Genomic DNA, 22,857 nt, shown 5'->3' with positions numbered 1-22,857 from the left:
AGGGAGGATGAGGAGGATGAGGAGGATGAGGAACAGGGAACATCCCCTGGAGCGGCGGCAGCCGGGGAGCGGCTACTGAGGGGCGGCTCCGGGCCGCGCCCTGAAGAGGGAGGTGCTCAGAGGTGGGCGGGGCCCCTCCGGCCGTCCCCTCCGCCGATTGGTTGCCGGGTGAATGGGACGGAGCGCCGCGTCGCAATATACTCTGGGAGTCGTAGTCCAAAGAGTGCAGCGCGGCCGACAGCACCAGCGGGATGTGGACTACAACTATGGGGGGGAGGGAGTGACACGTGGTCGCGGTAGGCGGGGCCGAGGCGGTCACGTGATGTTTGGGTGCCGGCGGTGACGGGCGCGCGGCGGCAGGTGAGGGGCGCGCGGCGGTGCCGCTGAGGGGACAGGGGGGGTGACACGGGCTGGGAACGTGGGACAGCGGTGACACTGGGGCTGTGTGAACGGGAACCGGGCTGGGCTGGCATTGGGGGCTTGTGTGATACGGGGACAGGTGTATGTGTGTGACATGCGGACAGGCATGGCCTGGCGCTGTGTGTGGGCGTGCGACATAAGGACAGCGCTGGCCTGGCACAGGTTGGGTGGGGCGGGTGTGTACATGGGGATGGGGCCGGGCTGGCAGTTTGCGGGTGTGTGACATGGGGACAGGCTGGCCTGGGTGTGTGCGGCACGGGCACAGGTGTGTGTCACTTGGGGGGAGGGCTGACCTGGCATAGGGGGTGTGTCACATGGTGACATGGGGACAGGGCATGGCACAGGGTGTGTGTGACATGGGGACAGGGCATGGCACAGGGGGTATGTGTGTGACATGGGGACAGGACATGGCACAGGGGGTATGTGTGTGACATGGGGACAGGCTGGCCTGGGTGTGTGCGGCACGGGCACAGGTGTGTGTGTGTGTTTGTGTGGCTTGGGAACTGGGCTGGCACAGGGGGGATGTGTGTGACATGGGGACAGGGCTGGCCTGGCACAGGGGGTGCGTGACATGGTGACAGGGCTGGCCTGGCATAGTTTGGGGTGTCCATGTGACATGGGGACAGGGCTAGCACAGGTCGATGTGACATGGGGACAGGAGTGCCCTGGCACAGGGGGCAATATGTGACGGGGGACAGAGCTGGGCTGGCACAAGCTGGAGGGGTGTGTGACATGGGGATGAGGATGGCACAGAAGGGTGTGACATGGGGACAGGAGTGCCCTGGCACAGGGGGCAATGTGTGACAGGGGGACAGAGCTGGGCTGGCACAAGCTGGGGGGGTGTGTGACATGGGGATGGGGATGGCACAGAGGGATGTGACATGGGGACAGGAGTGCCCTGGTACAGGGGCAGTGTGTAACATGGGGAAAGAGCTGGACTGGCACAAGCTGTGGGTGGAAACTGGGGACTGTGGCTGCTGTTGCACAGCGTTTTTTGTGTGTAATGAGTGATTTGGGGACAGGGCTGTGAGCAGGGAGGGACACTTGTGAGGGTGCTGTGAACCACACCTGTGTCCCTTGTCACCAGTGACTGGGTGAGGATGGGATGTCCCTGCACCCAGTTTGCCACTGTCCCACAGCTGCTCAGGAAGAAACCCTGATTTATCAATTTCCAACACAGTGACAATGTTGGGAACTGCTCCTGGCTTGTTACCCGCCAGGTTTTTGCTCAATTTTAACCTCACAGAGGGCATGATGTTTTTTATTTATCACTTTTTCCTCCTTCCAGGCTAATTCAGGAGCTTGAGGCAGTGGGATGGCTTTGGAAGTACAAGGAGAGGAAATAAAACCACTTTTAAATGTACAAAGCGCCGCTTTCTGCGGTGGCCCTCAACTGACTGTAGAAACTTTTTTTTTTGGTTGCTTTTGTACTTGGAAAAGTGTTTGTGGTTTGAAGCTTTTAATAAAAGCTCCCCTGAGCTGTGGGGTACAATTAACCTCCGGCATCTGGCGCTGGAGTGGACTTTGCTGGGGAAACCTCGTGTTCCCATGGAAGTGCTCGGTGTCTTTGTGTGCATATCAAAAAGCAGAGGGTTTGGAGAGCTAAAAGCACGTTTCATTCTGCCACCAGCACGCTGAATATGCCCTGCAGAACCCTCTTCTTGTTAGCATTTGAAGTTGTCTGTGACATTTTGGAGCTTGAGGTGCATCCTTGTGTCTGGGAGTGCTGCAGGAACAAGGAGATGTTTGTTTGCAAACCCTTGCGTGGGGTGGCCGCTCCAAGTTTTGCTTTGTGCTTTATTCTGCACAGAGGATTTAGGATTCAGCAGACTGAATCCTAAATTTTTACTAGCTCTGTGTGTGGAGTGGGAAGGATTGATTAAAATATGAGGGTTTACCCCCACCTTTTTTTTTTTTTTTGTTAGCAATAAGGTTTATGCTTTATTAAGCATTTATCCCTTTATCCAGGCTGTTTTTTTCCCTTTCCAGTGGGGCTGTGGACATACAGTGCTCAGTCCTGCCCTGCTGGGCTTTGCTGTGGTCCAGGTGTCCCTGTCCAGGTGTTTCTGGTCTTTAAATCACCACTGGCTCAGCCCAGATGCTGTCTGACCCCTTGACGCTCTCCTGCTCTTCTGTCTGCTCCAGCTGTGATGCCCTTTTCCATCTCATCTCCAGGCTGAGCTCTGAGTAGAGTTGTCTGGAGTGTTAATCATGGAATGGGTTGGGTTGGAAGGGACCTTAAACACCATCCAGTTCCACCCCCCTGCCATGGGCAAGGACACCTTCCTCTGTCCCAAGTTGCTCCAAACCCCATCCAACCTGGCCTTGGGCACTTCCAGGGATGGGGCAGCCACAGCTTCTCTGGGCAGTCTCTGCCAGGGCCTCCCCACTCTGGCAGTTATGAATTTCTTCCTAAAATCCAATCAAAATCTACCCTCATTTAGCTCAGTGATATTCCCCCTTCTCCTATCACCCCATGCCCTTCTGGAAAATCTCTCTTCTTTGTGTTGATGCAAATTCAGGTTTTTAAATCTCTGATGTGTCAGGGCATTGCTGTCTGACCCCTTGCTGCCCTCCTGCTCTGCCATCTTTGCCAGCTGCAACATCCTTTTCCCTCTCATCCTCAGTCTGGTTTCTGGACTTTTTCTAGGGTGTTAAATGTGCTGATTCCCACTTTCCAGTGGTCATCCATGCAACAAATCATCCTTCTTGTGCTTTCCAAGGCCTCCCACCTTAATAGTTTGCTTTTGTTTATTAATGCAACTAAAAATTAGCTTGGCCTTTAATGCAGCTTTGATGGATGTGGGGGAGGCTGATCAGTGCAGCCATGTGTCCTGCTTGATCTTCTGATTCAGATTCCATCCCTGTTTCCGCCTGTTATTGTGTCTAAAGCAAGAGTTACAGGGTGGTGAGGCAATGAACCAGGCTGCTCATAGAAGCTGTGGATGCCCAGTCCCTGAAAATATTCAAGGCTGGGTTGGATGAGACTTGGAGCAACCTGGGATAGTGGAAGGTGTCCCTGCCCATGGCAGGGGGTGGAACTGGCTGAACCTAAAGGTCCCTTCCAACCCAAAGTGTTTTGTGATTCTGTAAATTATTTAGTTGAGACTGGTTGAGTTTAGTTGGCCAAAGAGACTGATAGAACAGGGATTTCAATATTACAATATTTTATTCCCATCCTCTCTTGTGCAAGCAGCCTCATTCATTTTCTCACAGCTCTCTTGATTTATTTGTTTATTTATTTATTTATTTATTTATTCAAAATATTTAAAACCTCTTATCATTTACTCCTCATCACACAACCCTCTGGTGTGACCAGGTTTCCCTTCCTGCTCTGGGTCTGGAGAATCTTTACCAGGAGTGGAGGAAAAATAAATACTCGGTGTCTTGATAAATTTGCACATTGATATTACAGCACTTAAAATGTAATTGAAAAGAAAAATAAAAGAGGGAAGCTGAAAATGAATGAGTCTGTGCTTCCCTTTCCTTATATATATATATGTATATGTATTTCAAATGATATTTTGAATTGTTGGTTCTTCTAGGATTTCAGGAATATTTAAATACCAAGTGTGAAAGGGCAAATAATATCAAGATAAAAATAACACTTTCGATTCCCTGCCTGTACCATAAACACATTCTGCTCGATGAAAGTGGGATGAACTGTTAAAAACTTGTAATTTACTTTTCCCATCTTTATTATCCTACTGCCTACAGTTCACCTGCTTTGGGCAGTGGGATGAGCTGGGTGACTCTCACTTGGGTTTTTATGGACCTTCCAAGTGTTGCTGGTGCTTGAGAGGGCTGGAAATTGGTGAGACCTGAGGGTTTTAAGTGGGCAGGAGGAGCCTTTGTTTTATTTAGGGTTGGAGTTGTCATTGTCAGGGCAAAGGCTGATTGCGCTGGAAAGGACCTGTGTGTCCAGGTTTGGTCCCAGTGAGGGAGGAAGGATGGATGGATGGATGGATGGATGGATGGATGGATGGATGGATGGATGGATGGATGGATGGATGGATGGATGGATGGGTAGATGACTGAATCTTTGCACTCAGGGCATGGTTGGTCTTGTGTTTCTACCTCTGGTATCTGGGCTGGGGGATGAACAGATTGAAGGCACTTCTGTGGAAAAGGACTTGGGGGTGCTGGTGGATGAGAGGCTGGACAGGACCCAGCCACTGCATGTGGAGCTCGAAAACCCGAGCGTGTCCTGGGCTGCATCCAAAGCAGGATGGGCAGCAGCTGAGGGGGTTGTTCTGCCCCTCTCAGGTGAGACCCCACCTGCAGAGCACAGGAAGGACATGGAGCTGTTGGAGCAAGTCCAGAGGAGGCCACCAAGGGGTTCAGAGGGATGGAGCCCCTCTGCTCTGGAGCTGGGCTGGGAGAGCTGGGGTGTTCAGCCTGGAGAAGAGAAGGCTCCAGGGAGGGTATAAAGTCCCTTAAAGTCCCTAAAAGGGCTCCAAGAGAGCTGGAGAGGGACTTTGGACAAGGGCCTAGAGTGATACAACAGGGGAAAATGGCTTCCCACTGACAGAGAGCAGGTTTACATTCAATATTAGAAAGATATTCCTTATTGTGAAGGTGGGGAGGCACTGGCACAGGTTTTCCAGAGAAGCTGTGGCTGCCCCATCCCTGGATATGTTCAAGGCCAGTTTGGAAGGGGCATGGAGCAACCTGGGATAGTGGAAGCTGTCCCTGCCCATGGCAAGGGGGTTGGAACTGGATGATCTTTAATGTCCTTTCCAGCCCAAATCATTCCATGATTCCTGACCATTAGAATGTGTGTGTTTTCATATGACATGATCCCCTTAGTCTAAATTTAATCCAGCTGTTTAAGCATGAGCCTAACTCACAACTGGAGAATCAGAGTGTACCTCCATGATGGTGTTTGTGAGGGAAATGCTGCAAAACTTCTTCCTCAGCAGCATCACCAACCTTCCAATGTGCATTGTATTTTTCAGAACGCTTTTTGCCATGTGCAGATCCAAAGTGTGGTCCCAAACTGGCCTTGGTGTTTTTGGCAGTGGCACTGGCCACCTCAAGGCTGGAGGAAAGCTCTGCCCTTCACTTGATCCTGAGTGAACAGAAAGCTTCATAAAATATTGGTGCTTTTTTTCCTACTGCAAAACAGCCAGAAGTGTCTGTATTTTGCTGTCAGAAAGGCTATTTGTGGTTTTTAATAATACACTGTATTTCCCAAAGAATATGGTCAAGATAAGAATCTTACTCCCTATTTTTTTTTCTGCTTGCCTTGCAAATGGTGGCATCTAAGATTAAAATAAAGCAAGAGTTAAATTAATCTGATTTAACACTTGCAGGGAGGTTTCTATTTAAAACTCTTTTTCTTCGAAGTGTCACTAGTCAGGAAATTCAGTAGGCAGGTGCCATCTCTTTGTTGCAGTGCATGGGCACATCTCTGCAGTGTTTCTGATGATGGAAAAAATAGCATTTAACTAAAATAAAAAAAGGGGCAGGATGGATTATCTTTTTTATTTTTTTTATGTCCATTTTGTGTGTCCATTAGAAAAGCAAAGATTGCACTGATAATCAGTTGCTTTTTAAATATATCCTGAAGATTGGTACAAAAATAAGAAGACATGGTATATCAGCAGGTGTTTTTTTTTTTGGTTTTGTTTTTTTTAATGGGATGCAGAGCCGTAGGGAAAAGCTCTCCCAAGGGTCATTTAGGGATTTTGTCCGTTCATCTGCTAGGATGCTGCAAGAAAAATCTGGAACATATTTTCCAGCTACTCCTTGAATTAAGTCAAACTTGGCCACAATACCTATACTTACTATTTTTATTTTTTGTAAAATTCCTTTTTTTGGAAGTAAATACTGATGTTGGGTTAGGTGATCTCTTCACACTCTCTCATTTCTTTCTTAAATAAAAGCAGAAAATAACTGCAGAATGTTTGATGTTCTTCATTGTGTAGCGTTTGTTTTGTTCTTGCTCTGCTGTCCCCCCTGCTGCAAAGCCAGGCATTGCAAAAATAAGATTTTTTGAGGTTATTGAAGACTTTATTAGTCCTCCTTCACCTCTCTGCATACATTTATTGTCATTCTGGTCTTGAATAACTTGGCCATGTATTTTTTTTCCCCTTGTAGGACTCCTCCATCATCTGGTGCATGGAGTAAAGGAGTGCAGGAGACAGCCGTGCTGTAGGATTTTATTCCAGAACTGTTGCCATAGTTCTTATTTCTGTAAAATAAAACATTTTCTTCTTCCACGAGAGACTTTGATCATGCTCATTGCTGAAACCTGTTGCTTTTTTTCCCCATTTTTGATGAATCTTTTTGTGATGCTTCTGCGTGGAGGAGGGAGGTGCCTCCTTTGTTTTTCTACATGTGAAAAACCAGGCAGATTTGGAGGTGTTATAACCCAGATTTTTGGATTAACCCATTTCTGGGCTGCATGAGATGCCAGAGACTCAAATATGGTATGAGGGAACTCCCAAACTTGCTATTAATTGCTGTTTTGTAAAAAATCCCATACAAAGCCAGGAGTTCTGTTTTTCTTCATCCTTCTTCCCCAGCTTTGAAATTCCCTAATTTTTTGTGAGAGGAGAAGAGGGAATGACTTTAAGCTGAAGAAGCTGAGCAACCTGGTCTAGTGGAAAGTGTCCCTGATCATAACAGGGGTTTGGAATGAGATAATTTTTAAGGTCCCTTTCAACCCAAACCATTCTGTGATTCTATGATTTACAGACATGTGACATCTCATGATTGTCACCACAGTCCTCATGCAATGGTGCTGCCTTCCCATCTCACGTGCCCCAGTTTTTGGGGTGTCTTAGAGGAACAAAATCCTCTTGGGCTGTTCAGGGAAGATTTGGATGATGTCTCACTGGGTCTACAAGTTGTGAAATAGTCACTTTAATTTTAGATTCATTGGATCATAGAACAGTTTGGGTTGGAAGAGACCTTCAGGATCATCTCATTCCAGCTCCAGCCATGGGCAGGGACACCTTCCATCAGACCAGGCTGCTCAGAGCTCCATCCAACCTGGCTGTGGACACTCCAGGGATGGCAAGTGCTCAGGATCACAGGAACCAGTGGTTGCAACTCACTTTAGGTAATTGCCATTAGGTTTGAGCTGAATTATTAGCAAATTCTTTTGCAGCATCCCATATCCCAGCATGGAGATGTTCACCATGCTCCAAGTTCTTCTGATTTTGGAGATAAAAATGCTGCTGTGCATCTGGAGATGGGGGAGGGTGATGAGGCTGCAGAAGTGCTGGGTAGCACCTTGTTTCATATAACCTTGTATGTGACAGAAATTCTTGTTGGAAGCTGCAGGGCTTCCGATTTTCCTTTGTGTGAACTGAATCAAGAGCTAAACCTTAATACAGCTTTTTACTGTATTTTTCCCCACAAAAACAATTGATTTGTGGTCCCTTGTGACACGATTCGCTTTCTAGACCCTCATGAGAACCTCCTAATTTCTAAATACCTGATTTATACAAATTTAGACATAGTGTTACATAGCTTGAGATGTGATTTACCTTCCCCAAGTGTATTGAATGTCTTCTGTTGTGTGCCTGGTAATCTCCAGCTGCTCCCTTACCTGAGGGCCTCTTGCTGCTGGGGTGACCCTGATGTCAGTCCCATCAAATATTCTGCTGCAGGTTGTGGATGCTCAGGGAAAAAGTATGAAAAATTAAGCTTACAAATATACCTATGTTATTAAATCAACAACTAATTTCTGTAATATAGTGCATAAGACTATATATATAGAACTCAAATATATATAATAATACTGGATGTAGTTTTGTTTGGTTTTTTGTTCTGGTTTGTTTTTGGCCTTTGTTTTAAGGAATTTAAAATTTAAGTCTCTTCTCTGCCAAAAGTGCTGTGGGATTGATGTGGGCAGGATGAGGCTGTGGTGAATACTCATAGCTGTGATCAGGAAAGTTTGTCCAACATCCTGATCCTCCCCATCCTCTTGCAGACCATCCCATGCAGGTTTTAAAGCAATCCAGAGCTGCAGCGATAGTGAAAAATCAAGTCATTTTACTAAATCTACTTTTATTAATGATAAATATGGTAAAACTCTAAAATAATTAAAATAATGGTGCTTAAATTGTGTTGAGGTTACTGCATGTTAGAGGTTCAATTTCTCAGTGTCAAGGACCTTCAGCTTCCATTAACAGCAAGTGCTCAAAGATGGTAGTAGGTGGTAAAATGTGGGTGTGGAAGCCGGAGAAATGCTGTCCAAAGCTTTTTGACACTTCTCTTTTAGAGAACAACTCTGTGCTTTACAAAACCCTACTAAGTTTTGATCACGCACCATGGGGAGGTTTCATTGCTATGGGTTGGTGTTCTAAAAAAGTAATGGATTCTGTCCTAGCCAAGTGCTGAGACATCTTAGCAAGTGGTGAAAGTAAAACAGGACACCTTTGAATTTGAACAAGCAAACTGAGACTCTCACTACAGGAATTTTCCTGTTGATGATCTTCAGAGCTGAAGCAAGTGGGTTTCATAGGATCCTAGAATTGTTTGGGTTGGAAGGGACCTACTTCCAACCCTCTGCCATGGGCAGGGACATCTCCCACTATCCCAGGTTGCTCCAAACCCCATCCAGCCTGGCCTTGAACACTTCCAGGGATGGGACATCCACAACTCATCTGGTTTCGTCTCCTTTGTCCCAAACATAGGGCAATCATGTGGAATTCTGACTGGAATTCTGGTGGGTTGGTTTTTTTTTTCCTCTTATGGGAATACTGGCAAATTGTCAGTTGTCAAGATCCTCTTCCCTGTGCATGGAAACCAAGGTCTGCTTTTTTATTTTATTTATTTCTATTTCTTTGCACATTGTTCAGGTGTACCTTTGTTTCCTTTCATATATAAAGATATCACACAGGCTCTGAAATCTTCAGGCTTGCTCTTCTCTCTTTGGCCAGTTCTTTTCCTACTGCACTGTGCTTGCCTTCCATTTAAAAAATAATTATAATTTAAGTGTAATCTCAGAAACAGAGTTGGGCATCCTAGTCCTGTTTGTGAGGCATTTGAGCACAGAATAGAGTGTGCAGAAAATAGTCTGGAGATCCTGCTGTCCCCAGGGGCACTTACTGCCTCTCTGCCTGTACTTCCTGAATTTGACCATCTCTTTTCCTTTCCTTCCTGGTGAGACCAAAAAGAGTTTTTGAATTTTCCTCGGTGACTGTTTTGTGGGTTTGAGATGCTTTTGGCTCCTTCACCCCATTGGGGTGTGAGATCCTCCTGCTGGGACAGTTTGGTTTTTGCTTCTTTCCTCCACCAGCAGAAAGGAAATTACTTTTCAAAATTTGTGGTTCTTCCTGGATTGGGGCAATAATCCAGGTCCTTGGAAGCAAGTGGTGGCCTGCAGGGTAAGGGGATGAGTGGTCTTCACTGGTCATTTACATGCAGATCATAGAAGGGTTTGGGTTGGAAGGGACCTTCAAGATCCTCTTGTTCCAATCCCCCTGCTGTGTGCAGGGACACCTTCCACTAGACCAAGCTCCATCCAATCTGGCCTGGAACAGTTCCAGGCAGATGAGTCCCTTGGCTGCTTTCCTCTATAACAACCTGGTTGAAGGAGACTTATGGGTTGATGTCCTCCTTGCTCCTCTCCCACACCCCAGAGAGGCAGTTGGTTGTCATCTCGATGCACATCATCTCAAAGCCTACCAGCATCATGATAAATCCCTTGTTATTGGCTGGAGCAATGTCCTCAGGTGGTTCTCCACCCTCTGTTTCCATTAACTCACCATCTTGGGCGGACTGAGCCTCTGGTTATTTTGCCTGGCTGTCTGAAAGAACACTTTGCAAAGTTCTGAGCAGACCAGGGTGACCTTGCACTTGCTGATTTGGTAGCCGGGCTCCGATGCCGATTCCCTGCGTGACATCTCATAAATAGCTCCAGTTTTCAGTTTCATTTCCCAGACCTGTTTACACCTTGCCAGAAATAATTACAACCTCTGAGCCTGGGGTTTGCTGGGCGAGGGGGAGGAGGGCAAGGAGAAAAACCTGCAATCCATGTTTTTTCATGCGCTGTCGTCAACGTGGTGCTGCCAGCGGGATTGGGATCTCCCTTCTGGGGCATGAATCAGGCTGTGCTCGCGTCCGCCCGGCATCGCTCCCCTTCTGTGCTTGAGAATTTTTCCCCTTCCTCTGTTCAGCATCATCTTAAATTCAAATCCCAGGCAGTGCCTCCCTCACCTGCTTTATTACCTCTTAATGTGTTTTCCCAAGAATGTCTCGCACGCGAATAAACCTCTCCCGATGCCCTTGTAAAACCAGTTCTTTCTGTGCTCTTCCTCTTCCAGCGCCTGTGCATTTTTCCTCCATCCACGCAGAGCTACTTTTCTCCTTCTTGCCATGTTTTTTTGAGCACCTTGGTGCCTGAGCATCCTCCTGGAGAGGCGGGTGGATGCCATCACTGCCGGCTTTGCATCCAAGCCGGCGCTCGCTGTGGTCATGTGTGGAGCTGGTGGGGAAGGCAGGAATATTTTTAGCCTGCACTTCTGTGAGCTGCTCAGGGGGCCGCCCACAGCAGAGTATTAAAATAATAGCAGGGACATTGGGTAAGCTCTGCAGCAAAATGTTGATATGCAAATTGCCATCTTAAGAGCAAACCTCAAGGCGATTTTTGGCAATGCATGCAAGGCTCCAGAGCGGTGTGTTTTGAATAAAGATTACAGCAAAGGGATTTTGCCTGGAGGCCATGCTCGTCTCATTTATTCTGAAGCTTAGCAGAGCTGGTAATTCAGTGTTGGAAGCCAACAGGGTGAAACGTATGCACCTTTAAAAAGGTATTAGATTAGCATTGGTGAAACAAAATGTCACATCACCTCTGTAACTGAAATTTCCAGGCTTTCAGAAGCAATAAATTTGGTTGGATTTCATTTGCGAGCAGTTCCTGGGCGCTCTCCAAGGAAGAGGCGGCTCTGATGGCAGCAGAGTTGGTTTGGGAGGTTTCGAGGCATTACCTGGTGAAAAAATGAGCTTGTGCCAGCTGATTCCACACTGCTTGGACTTTTCTCTTCAACTTGGTAGTGGATGGCTTGGCTGTTGGAAACCTTGCAGTAAGAAATCAGATCACAGATGAATTCCTTATTTTTGCTGGGGTTTTTTTTGTTTATTTTCTTGGCTATTGAGTTCATGTTGGCACTACTAGGAAGGAAACAGCAGTAAATTTGTAGTATGTTAGAACAGTTTGAGTTGGAAGGGATCTGAAAGATCATTTTGTTCTGACCCTCTGCTGTGGGCAGGGATGCCTTCCAGTAGACCAGGTTGCTCCAAGCCCTGTCCAGCCTGGCTTTTGACACTTCCAGGGATGGAGCAGCCACATTGCATTTATAATGTCATGTTGAGCTTCCCATCCACCAATATCCCCAAGTCCTTCCTCTCCTCAGGGCTTTTCTCAATGGAAGATTTGAATTCTTTCATTTATTCCAGTTCTTGAGGAGCAAGGATGAAATTGTAGGTGTTTTCATTATTCTTTGTTTCCTTCACCCATCAATGCCTGGGCATTGATAGGTGAAGGAAAAGTTCATATCACAACAAATATATTGCTCTAGAATTGAAAAGTGGCAGTAAATTAAAACAACATGTGAGTTTTGGTGGTTTTATGAAATCTTTTCATTCTTGAAGATTCTTACAAATCCATCCCTTTTAGAGGCTGGAGAGGGATGATTTTGAGTGGGAATAAAAGTAGTTGGTAGCTAATTTTTCTCACTTTGAACGAAGCATGGAAGAGCCAGGTGGCTGAGACTCTGTGGGAACACATTCTGACTTTGATACAAGTTTGTGTTGATCAGATCTTAGTTCACTTGTATGCTTTTACTTTAATTACGTGTTCCAACACCATGAGACTTTTAAATATCAGATTTTGAGAATGTTCTCTGCCAAAACTGCACGCTCTAAGTGCAGATCCTATTGGCAGGCATCTCAGGAGCTGTTGACTTCCCTCTTTTGTAACCTTATCCTCTCTTGCTGATCTTTTTCCCTCCTTAAAATTGTATCATTTGATAAAATAGCAAAGCTCATGAGTGTGTAGCCCTGTGAAGATCACTGTGTCCTGCCTGCATCCCAACAGAGCCAAGTGAGAACAAGAAAAACATCTTTTGAGTTTGGTTCAGGCACATCTTGGATCTTGTTTGTGTCTGTCCTTTGGTGCATCCTGCTTCTGCCTGGCCTTAAACACAAGATGCTGGTTTAGTCTTCTCATGCTGCCTTGTGCCTTGATGAGATATTGATTCTTCCCTCCAAGGTGATGGAACTCTGCTCCCGAGTTTGAAATGCTCCATGTCTCCACCTCTCCATTATTCTTCCTTCTGGATTATTTCATTTGCAGGAATGTTCTTAATTTTCCCCGAAGCTTGTTTTTTGGTGATGTATCAGGGAACATCGCAGCTGACTGTTATGCCAGTGTTTTTGTCTTTCCAGATTGTGTTTCCTGAAATTTCCCATCAAATCTGTGTTCAATTCCTTCTGCGTTCAGTCTCCTATTTTAAGGTCTTTATTGCAGGAATTAACTCCATAGTCTGTATTTATACAACGTTTCATGTGATGCAGATGTGATTCCAGTGTGGTGCCTTTGATAATACCTTTAAAATTGTTGTCTTAGTAGTTAAAAATCTTGAGAATGCTGTCATCTTGCATAAACATTTTTATTTATATAGGTCAGAGACAAAAATTAAGACATATTAAGACATTGTAGCTGTTAATACTTAAAAATCAAATACAAATAATTAAAATATACATGTATTTTTTTTTTCTGGCCCTACCTTAGTTCCTTTGGTAGTTACGACACCAGCTGCTTTCTGTGGGGCAGCTGGAATTCTGAACTCTCATCTCAGCAGATAAGAAATATTTTTGTAAAGCTGTGCATTTAGACTAATTCTGTCTGCCGTAGAATGTGCTGAGGATTTGTGATCCTCAGCAAGCATTTGACAGATCTTAACTAGTTCTGCTCTGTCTTGTCAATCAAAATTAAACGCCCACCTCACTCCTTCCTACTTTCTCTCTCTTCCAGCCTTTTTATTTAGGTTGGTCATTAAAATTGCTCATAACCATAGAAACGAGGAAAACCCGCCCCTTACTTTCCAGAGCCTTAGAGTGATATTCCTGTACTGACATCATGTGAGTTACATACACGATAGCTTAAAAAAAAACCCCCAAAACCTGCAGGTGGGCAGAGTTGTCATTAATTCCTCCCTAAAATGGAGTTGTCCCAGTGGATGCCAACCAAGGATCATGTCCCTCTTGCATTCCTGTATGGAGAATGCAAAAGGGACACAAAGGAGAGGCCCTGCTGAGGAGAAACCACCAGAAAAAGATAGAATTGGAGACGAAAACATCAATTTGGGGGATGGAACTGGTGGAAGGATAAGGAGAAGATGGATGGGCAAGAAGTCTCATGTGCAATGTGGGGTGGGTTTGATCATTCCAGTATTGGTTTCATCCTCCTAGGGCTGCCTGGGTGCTCTGGGAGAAGGGCATAATGATATATCTGGGAAATTGCACCTCCAGGTTTCTGCACTTAAGGAACTGAATCCCCACTTGGCAGGATGGGGTGTGCCATGGCTTAGCTTGTTCTGGAAAATTGAAATGACCACTGGTTTTTTGCTTGTACAGGCAGTTTAAAAATGCTTGTCCCAAGGCTACATGAGGGTGATAAAAACTCCTACCTTAGCATCCAAGAACATCCTGAGATTTCAGTGCTGGACTCTGTGTACTGCACAAATAATTCTGTTTTCATTTGGAGCATGACTGCCTCAGTTTGAGACAAATTTTGTCATTTATTTCTCCCCACCTTCAATTGCAATAAATCATATGTAGGAAAATCTCCAGGATGGAGATGTGGATTGTTCCTGAATTGGTTGGATGTAAAAGTTTCACCACTCTTTTAATCTGAAGGCTTGTCACTTGGGAAGAGGAATTTTGACCTTTGGCCAGAGAAATAACAAGGAAGAAGTGTTGTGTGATGTGGCATGACAAGGTGCTGCTGAGCAACATCTTTAAATTTAAAGGTCTTCCTTATTTACCCTGTCTTTGAAAGCTGGTTCTGGGTACTGTACTTTAACTTAAAGGCTCTTAATCATTATTTTTTCCCCATGTTTTGGAGGTGTTGGCTTTTGAAGGTGTTGAAGTTGACTGTGTAATCAAAGAGAAGGAAAGGGTAATTGGATGGTTTTTCTAAGAGCAGAAAAACTCAAGGCAGGAGCTCCTTAGGCATCCTTTGTTGCTCTCTTTGGCCCTGATGTCATCCCATGTGATTTTACTTCACCATCCCATCATAAGGAGGGATCAGAAGGCTTTCATGGTTAGTCTGGAAGGCTGTCTCCTGTGTGGTGATGCTCCTCTTGCTTAAAGCAAGCCCAAAATATCAGAATTTTCATTAAAACACTTTCTTTGAGGATTAATTGCTGTAAAAACTCTGTAATATTTTTATTTCTGTACTTTGCCCAGTGTATAAGTGCCTCTACCTGAGTTGCCTAAGACCTTCTTTTTCTTCTTTTCTCTTTTATTTTTATTAAAGCATAATAAACTGTGTTAAAAGTATCTTAAATTCCTTCTGGAGCATTAGTTTCCAAATTTGGGCAAAAAAACCCCCACAAGCAGTCGTGAAAGTGTGTGTGGGAAATTACAGTCTCCAGAGTTATCTGAGTTTCTGGATCCTTATGGATGCTGTTCTTGATGAGGGGAAATGGCCTCAAGTTGCACTAGGGGAGGTTTGGATTGGATATAGGAAAAAATTCTTCACTGCAAGCCTGGTCAAGCATTGGACAGAGTGCTGAGGGAAGTGATGGAATCACCATCCCTGAAAATGTTTAAAAGTCCAGTGCTGGGTCCACTTGGTTGTCTCAGTGGTGTGGTTCTCTCTCAGCAATCCCTATATTTGCACGGGCTTTCTTTTTGTAGGAAATGCATAAAAATGTACTAAAAACATAATAAAACCAGTTTTACTGGCTAATACTGACTATAAAATATGACATGGCTAAACGGGGGGAAATGACAATAATGTGAAATCACAAATTGCAGAAAATGAAAATTATTTGCTGTGTTTCACTAGGCATCCCCTAATGTTTGCACCCTGAAATGAAAGGGAAAAAATGTTCTTTTGTTTCCTTTTTTTTGTGTGTGTTCCATTGTCAACAGACATTGTGTGGGCCAAAAGCAAAGCTTGCCTAATATATGGATATGTTTAACAAATTCACAGGGTGTGAAAACTCCCAGTTGAAGCTAAAGATACAGCTAAAACCTCAGTCTTGGGAATCCCTGAGCTTCAGGCTGAGGGAAACAGAGCAGATAAAAGCCTGTTTGTGCTTTTCACATCTGATTTTCTTTTTATTTTCCCTTTTATCTAAACAGGAACTATACTGCTGAGCTGGGCCTTGGGTCCATTGGGTTATTGCTGCCAAGTTCCCAACAAGTGGCTCCACAGCACAGCAGACTAAAATTGTGGGTGAGGTAATTTTTGCTGCTTTCTTTCCTTGATAATCCTTCTCATTTCATTTTTTTTTTCTTTGATTTTGGTTGGTTTTCTCCATATCCTTTCAGCTCATTGGAGGTGATACTGCATGTTGTGGAGGAGGCTGTGGAGCTGGGGTGTGCTAGGAATGCTGTGGGCTTTGCTCTTGCAAATGTTCCCCTCTGGATCACATTTTCTGCTCTTGCAGTAGTAGTTTCTTTGTTTTAACTGGTTACCACTGGGCGATCTCCATCCAGATTCTCCCCCTGACATCTGATCTTGGCTGTACATTGAGCTCTGGGATGTCCCCCTGCTCATGGTATGTTGACTTGGAGTTGGGCTTTCTGGCCAAAGCCAGAGTTGCTGGGTGTTCTCTGCTAGGAACAGATGGTCAGTGAAAGTTCCATTTTTCAAGGTGCAGCAGACTGTGTCTGTAAAACCTATGGAGTTCTTTAACAGCAATTACAGTTTTCTTAAACTGCAATCTGGTTTTCCCACCTGGAATATCGTTAACAGTAATTTGTATCATGGCTGGAATGGTTGTTTCATGGGCTCCAGCTTAATAGGAGGAAATATGTATTTTCTTGGGTATTTTTGGTTTAGTGTCTCTTTTTCCTTGTTAGGATGTTATAACAGAATTAGTAAAATGGATGGATTCTGATATATCTAAAATGATATATCTAAAATGATTCTGATATATCTAAAATGGATATAGTTATCTGAATTCTTTGGTTATCTTGCACAGAGAAACTTAAGATACTGAAGAAATTTGAAACAACTCCTAAAAAGGTTGCTTTTTTTAAATTTTTAAGAAATTAAAAAATGTTTTTAAATTTTAAAAAGTATTTATCATTTCTCTACTCCTGTTTTTCATAGCACTTGGAGCCTTGGCTTGTTCCAGCCCCAATTCAAACGCAGAGCTGAAGAGATTTTGTAACATTCAGTAAATAATATGCATAAATATGTGCCTATTAACGTTCTGAGTAATTACCAACAACAGAGTAAATTCGAGGTTAATGAGATTAACGGGGCAGAGGAAGGAAAGCTCTGAGTGCCCCTCCCGGTGGCCCCGGAGCCCAGGGTGGCCCCGTTTCTGTTGACAAGCCCAGCATGGCTGGAGCTGCAGCAGTGATTTTGCTGCTGTTCCCCAAACAGAGCCTAATGAGTTCCTACTGCTGGCATTCTGCTTTAAATGCTGGATAATATTATTAAATCCCACTCCTTGTGAGGGTTGTTTTTAATAGTTGTGTTTAATAGTTTTGTTTTTTCCCCGGGTTGCTCTGGTTCTGGGGCTCAGGGATAAAGTGCCTGGTTAGCCCTGGTTCTCTGACATCTTCTCCCAGACATCTGGTACCCTCCTGGATGTCTCATCAAGGCCACCAGAGGAACTGGCCAAAGTCTTTTCATGTTACTGTCAGAATATTGTACCCAGAAGTATTTTGAGATTAACCCTTGTTTTCCTATCCTAAGATCCATCCTGGCTTGATTTCATTTCTTCTATAATAGGTGAGGAGGCGTCTTGGAAGTTAAATTGTGAGTGGTTGGCCATGTTTGGGTGGAGATGTGCTGGGTTTTCACCTGCAATTTAGTCTTGACAAGCCCATGTAATTATTTTACTAACGTAACATCTCTTTATGAGAAAGAAGCATACGTGGTCTATGCAGTTGGCTTGAAACCAACATATGGGGGTTCGACTCCTTCCTTTCTTGGACTTGGACAAAGGCAGGTTCTTTGAAGGTGTGGAATGGGGGTGGAACGTGGAATTTTTCCCTCTAAGAGCTCTTCATTAAGTCTATGCTCTCCAGTAAGTCTAGCAGGGACAGAAAGTCTGATTTCCAAGCAAAACATGATTATTTTTCTACTCTAGTATCTCTCAAGCCCTCTCTCTTTTCCAGGTTAGTGGGTTTTCTGCTCTCTGTCCATCATCTTCCAGCATCCTCTGGCAGTCTTCAATGTTTTATCAATGTCACTACCTCAGAATTGTTTATTTGAGTTTTCTCCACCCAAAACTGCATCTGCGTGGTTCCCTCAAAGCTCTGGGCACCGACTCCCCTTGCTGGTCACGCCACAAACTGCAACCTATTTTTTTTTTTTTTTCTGTTTTAAATGAAAATGCCTTACCCAGAGACCGATTTCGTTTACTCAAGATAAATGTTGTACTTATGACTCTGGTTTTTCTTGTTCCGGCAGTTCTGATTAAACCATGAACTTTCCATGTAAACAATTCAGGTAGAATAGGTGCACTGCACATTGCCTGAATGAATTATTCACCTCTTAGCTTTTGTTTTCATTTCTTGGTTATTCGTTTTTCTTTTTTGTGTGGGCTTATTTTTTAGATTTATTTTATTATTGCAAGTTGTTCTTCTCGTGTTTCAATTGTGTAGAGCAGTGATTTCTCTCTCCTCTCAGTTCTTTTATGTTTTGTTGTGAGGTTGACTGGTTAAGGGATCAGAAACACACGTAGTGTTCTCCTCTACCCTTCCAGTTGTAGGGAATGATGAGGAAGAACCAGGAAGATCCAGTAGATCAATACCCGGCCCTGAGCCTGGTGTCACCCGCAGATTTTTGGGTTTTGTTATCATGGGGTGCTGTGTGAGTGAGGCCCTTTGCTCTGCTGTCTCAGTGGAGGCAGGGGATGGAGATCCCTGCAGCAGCAAAGGCAGCAGGGTTATTGATGTGTTCAAAACCATGAAAATGGCTCTGTAGGAATTAGGGCTCCTTTCCCAAAAAGAGGTGTGGGAACAGTAGCCCAGCTGAAGTTGCACCACAGCATGGGCAACGAACAGGGGCAGCTGGAAGCCCCTCTGCAGCTGGAAAAATATGGCAAAACTGCCATGAGAGAAACATGGTGGGATGAGTCCCACAGCTGGAGGGACAGGGAGCAGAATGAAGCCCCCACAATCCAAGGGGAAATGGTCAGTGACCTGCTGTGCCACTTAGGCCATTACAAGTCTCTGGGGCCAGATAGGGTCACAGAATAACAGAATAGTTTGGGTTGGAAAGGACATTAAAGATCATCCAGTTCCAACCTCTCTGCCATGGGCAGAGACAGCTCCCACTATCCCAGGTTGCTCCAAGCCCCATCCTGGCCTTGAACACTTCCAGGGATGGGGCATCCACAGCTTCTCTGGCCACCCTGTGCCAATGTTTCTCCACCCTCAGTATAAAATATTACTTCCTTAGAAGCTATGATGATGGGGTTTTGATGGGAACAGTTCTTCCCTTGCCCTGTGCAGACATGATAAAGGACATTTTGAGGGAGAGTAAAGTAGATCTTGAGTTTTTTTGGTGGGGTGATCTCTCTCCCTTTTCCCCCGCTCCCCATTGGTAACTGGGGGAGCAGTTGATCTGAGAATTGTCTCTCCATGCCAAGGCTGTGGCCATGAGTCCCATTGCTGTTCAGCCTGTGGGGAAATCCTGCTGGTGCTTCCAGATGTTGCAATGCAGCTGGACAGAGAGGTTGCTGAGCTCCAGGACAGTGAGACCTCCGTAAGTCGAGGAACGTGTTAAATCATAACATCTTAAATGGCCATAGTTTCATTGGGATATTTTTGCAAATAGAAAAGTGATGGAAGCAGCAAATGTGTGTGTGTGAGTGCAAGGGAGGGACTTGCACATATTTCTCTGTGAGGGAAGGGGAAACGACTCAGCTTGCTGCAGCTTGTTGCTAATATTTGTGTCTGAGTGCTTAAAATTTCACAAGAGATATTAAGACTTGAGAAATGTGTCTTGCTGACTTGTAAGTGTATGATTAAACCTTCATCATTTTCTTCTTTTTCACTGTGGGAATCTTTAAGTCGTTATGCTTGTTTTCTTCAGGCATCATACTGAAAGCTAAGAGTGGCGATGTTATTTATTTATTTTTTGGAACATGCTCCTCTCTGCCTGTTTTATGCAAAAGCACTTTAATTGATCTTGCAGACGGTCGAGAAGAGGACAAAGAAGAAAATATTTAATGCAGCGTATAATTCTTTCTGGTTTTGCCTCAAAATAAAAAGCCACTTTGCAAGGATTTATGTATCTAAACACGTTTTATGTAGATGGAACAGCTACATTTTATCTGCCTACTGCAGGAGGTTGATGCAAAGAAATGCCTTGATCAAGGGTATGAACCAGTTCTGGGTAACTCCCAAACCATTCCAGTGGTAATCACATTGCCAGTTTCTTGCCACCTTGATTACAATTGTTGTGTCTTTCTATATTTGTGATTTCCTTGACTATTTTAATTTAATCTTTTTGAACATTAGAAATTAAAATTATGCAGGTCCTTTCCTTGCTGTGCTGTACTGAAGCACAGTAACATCCCTTTCAACCAGGAGTCTTTCCCTGCATTTTGCAGCTCCATGGTGCTTTGGATGAGGTGAGAGGACTGTGGCTTCTCTTTAATTCTCCTGCTGCATCCAGAGCTTAGTCAAGCCTGGAAGTTGAACACAGATTGCCTGAACTGCAAAGCATCACTTCAGTGTCAGCACCTCCCTTCTGTCTATTTAAGGTGAAGCAACTGCAGGGATTCAATGCTTTTGTTTGTTTCCCTTCAAGGTATGAAGGCTGAAAAAAGGCATCTTCAGTGCTGGTGGAGTCAGGAATATTTATGGGCTGGAATCACCTTGCTTTGGCTCTGTTGTAGTCAAAGGTCAAATTTAAATAGTGTGTCAGGTCCTGTTCCGTGCTTGTGATTTGTTCTGGCTGAGATGTGTAATGCACACACGAGTTAATGCACACACCCATGGTTTGCCCCTTCAATGCTAAAGATTTCTGGGCATATCTGGACATGGCCTGCAAGAGTCAGCTGAGAGACTGCCTGAAAGCTCTCCCTGAAATAGTGAGCTCTGGGAAACCCTCTGTAGCCTGGGAAGACTGAAATGTGGGCCATGGGCTTGTTGTCACCTTCCTGTGCTGGAGATTTTGTCAATTTAATTGAGTTAAAATACTTGGAAGAGATTAATCGTTTTAGAAGTTGTGTCAATGCCTTGAATGTCTCAAGTAAGTGAAAATCCCTTATTGAAGTAGCTTTTTGATAGTTTGGAGGTTTTCAGTTGCATTCATTTGAAATATGCCTTGTGCCATGACTTAAGAGGGCATTTTCAATATATTTTTGGGTTTCTTTTATTTAATATTAAGCTTGAGAAAGAACAGCCCCTGTCAGCCACCCTCCCCCCAAAAAGAAGGATGAGTAAAAGCAGGAAATAAGCAAGAGGAGCTTGTCATTAAACCTAAATCCACTTACAAACATCTAGTAAAAAGGCATCTTTAGAGGCTCATTCTGTACTTTTATTGCAAGGATGGTGTTATACTGCTGTATATATCAGAGAACTGGGTAACAGCACGTCCTCTGTCCTCAACAACTGCTTAGAGCTGTAGGTTTTTGTGCTCAAGATGATGAATATTTTAGCTTGATGTCTCCAAGGTAAAATGAAGGAGTAGCTGCTCTGAGGGATTAATACAGAATGAATTAGATGTTTGTAAAAGGCATTAAAAGTTGCAGTGGCTGTGTTGAATCCCAGCATTGGAAATGTGAGGTGAGATGCTGTGGTGCACCCCCCTGCTGCAGAGGGACATCCATCTGGAATCCAGGATGAAAACATCTGTTTTTTTTGTTAGTTGGTGCTTAGATGACATGAAAAAAGGGGAAAAAAACTTACTCCCCACTCCCTCTCCTCTTTCCCAGCATCAATCATAAAAATAGTTGTAAGAAACCTCAGGGATGTTCTCTTTTCCCTCACAGTTTCAGCCAGCACCACAGGCTGAGTGCTTGTGGGTACCATAAGGATGATGTTTCTTGATCCTAGAAGCTGCATCCCAACTTTTTCTCCCTGTCTACCAGCTACAAGGCAGGAATAGCATAGCCCAGTGGGCAAGGAGATGCCCAAGGAATAGCTCACAAGAAAGGGTGGTGGTGTTCTCTGAATGTCCTGCTCCTACAGCATCACCAGGATGGGAGCCAGGCACCATCTTTGATGCATGTAAACACTAACAGGGGGTATTGAGACCTGTTTTCCCACTTCCAGGGTTATCCTGGAGCCCCAGCAATGCTTGGAGCAGCCCAGCTCTTGTTCTGCTGGTTGGGCTCGGGGCTGTTTATTTTGCCACCTTCTCAGAAATCGCTGTCAACTCAGCTCGCTTATTTTAGAAATGTGCTTTCATCATTTGTGATCTGAAAGGCTCTCCTGCAATGGAGGAGGTTTGGGCTGTTATTTTTAACTGAATGTTTCATTGATCTGATTTACAGGACTAGCTGCTGGTCCCTTGTATTAGCAAGAGAGCAGAGAGGCAGCCGTGGTGTGGGGCAGGGAGGGAGTGCTGTGGAGAGGTCTTGAGTTCCCTCGTCAAAGCTAATTCATCACAGAGCTGCCGCCCAAAGATGACTTTTTGCATCATTTTAGGCCACTAAAAGTCAGGGCTCCACTCTCTTGGAAGTGGATTCATGGATTTCAGCCCTGTCCAGCATTTTGGTCTTGGTGTCTTTAAGCCAACACCAGAGTCTGATGCATTCCAAACAAAACCCTACCAAGAATAATTTTAAAAAATGCTTAGATTTTGTATAGGTAAGATGCAGTTTCAACTCTTATGAAGCAGCTTGTGCTTTTTCTTGGGTTAAATTAATCCTGCTACATTCCCAGCTGAAGGGCCTGAGTTTCAGCTACTGGGACATGGTGAGACCTTGGCTGATGTGGTAGGATGGAGGGTGATTTCTTCTGGGCCGTGTCATTCTCTCCTGGAGAAATGGAGGCTCAACTTATCACTCTCTACAGCTACCTGGAAAGAGATTGTAGTGAGGTGGGTGTCAGTCTCTTCTCCCAGGTAACAAGTGACAGAATGAGAGTAAATGGCCTAAAGTTGAGCCAGGGGAGTTTTAGATTGGATTTTAGGAACAGCTTCTTCACTACCAGGGTTGTTAAGCATTAGCCAAGGTTGAACAGGGAAGTGGTAGAGTCACCATCCCTGGAAGTGTTCAAAAAACTTGGATATGGCACTTGAGGATGTGCTTTAGTGGTGAACATGTT

General features: G+C 44.6%; 1 protein-coding gene across 4 annotated transcripts in view; it reads left to right on the top strand.

Annotated features, from left to right (window-relative positions):
• Positions 1-311: 311 nt before the first annotated feature.
• TSNARE1 (t-SNARE domain containing 1) overlaps positions 312-22,857 on the top strand; it is a 460,905-nt gene continuing 438,359 nt past the window's right edge. For 2 of the 4 annotated variants that reach the window (XM_066566893.1, XM_066566868.1), the window contains exons 1-2: positions 312-360; positions 15,754-15,847. The gene's annotated coding sequence lies outside the window, so the exon portion shown is untranslated. Of the gene's footprint in view, positions 361-15,753; positions 15,853-22,857 lie in introns of all 4 variants that reach the window. The other 2 variants (XM_066566875.1, XM_066566884.1) reach the window with 2 other exon arrangements.

Source organism: Molothrus aeneus, chromosome 1 (assembly GCF_037042795.1).
Source record: "Molothrus aeneus isolate 106 chromosome 1, BPBGC_Maene_1.0, whole genome shotgun sequence".
NCBI lineage: Eukaryota > Metazoa > Chordata > Aves > Passeriformes > Icteridae > Molothrus > Molothrus aeneus.
Note: the sequence above shows the minus strand (reverse complement) of the source record. Positions and strands in the feature narration are given on the sequence as shown.